This window comes from Cynara cardunculus, assembly GCF_001531365.2.
Source record: "Cynara cardunculus var. scolymus isolate 2C chromosome LG 3, CcrdV1, whole genome shotgun sequence".
NCBI classification, from domain to species: Eukaryota; Viridiplantae; Streptophyta; class Magnoliopsida; order Asterales; family Asteraceae; genus Cynara; species Cynara cardunculus.
The window spans coordinates 21,476,910-21,478,031 of record NC_037530.1 but is presented as its reverse complement, the minus strand read 5'-3'; positions in this window follow the sequence as shown (position 1 = coordinate 21,478,031).

Here is a 1,122-nt window from a genome sequence, read left to right as displayed (position 1 = left end):
GTCAATTCTTTTAGCTCACAACAACTACCCCTCTCTTTTTCATTTTAGTCTCAGCACACATATCCTTTTTGATTTAAGCTCACTCAGATATGGTTGTCCTCTTGGGAAGGTCTGTCGGTTTTGACATTCCAATGAGGTATTTCTGATAAGCACTCAGTCCCTCCTAAAATATTGCGTTATGCACATATGATCACAATGAATGATCAAAAATATTATTTCATTAAAGCACAATGATCAGATAAAAATTCATCAAATAATTCGGCTTTAAGCACAAACAATAAAGAATGAAGCGACAATGATTATTATTTGATATGTACGAGAGAAATGAATGAAGATCTGTAAGAACAAGTTTACAGATTCTGATATTAAAAAAATGTGAATCAGTCAAAAAAATATCAGAAAACAATGTTATATACGAACGAGTGTATTATCACCGAAAATGATTTTCGTATAAGAGACGTGATAATAACAGTATGAAGAATCGCTGAAACAGGTATTGGAATTATGTACGATGAGAAGTTACGCAAGTAAAATCTCAGGAAATACCTGTTCAGAAAATGTACTCGTTTTCCCAAAAAAAAATCAAATTCCAAAAAACCAATTATTGAACTTTCTAGAGAAACTCCCCTTAGAAAGTAGATTTAAGTAATGAATCTTTTAAGCTCAAAAATTTAAAGAAAAAATTTTTAATTACGGGTTCTAAACTGGGTGTTTAGAAGCCTTAGTTGGAATAATTCACAACTCCCCCTGCATCGGTGTATCATTGGAATGATATTCTGATCAGCATAAACTTGACACACCTGCAAAACCAAATCAAGTAGATTTTGGTACCCAAACGAACTTGGGTCCTAATATGTTAGTATTTGGTTGGGGTATGTTATAGTTTCCAAACCATTTATTTTTATAAGATGTATTCTTTTCAGCACTATGAACAGAATGATCATGATTAAAATATGAATCGTACCAGTAATGGTGATCATACCTGTTCTTACCTTTCCAGTTGTCCTGATAACTGTTATCTCCATCCCACCTGTTGAACCTTTTATTATTGACAAAATTATTAGTTCTGCATGTTGAGCACAAAATCCTTCTCTTGCTAAGATTAATCAAATCWTTAGTAGA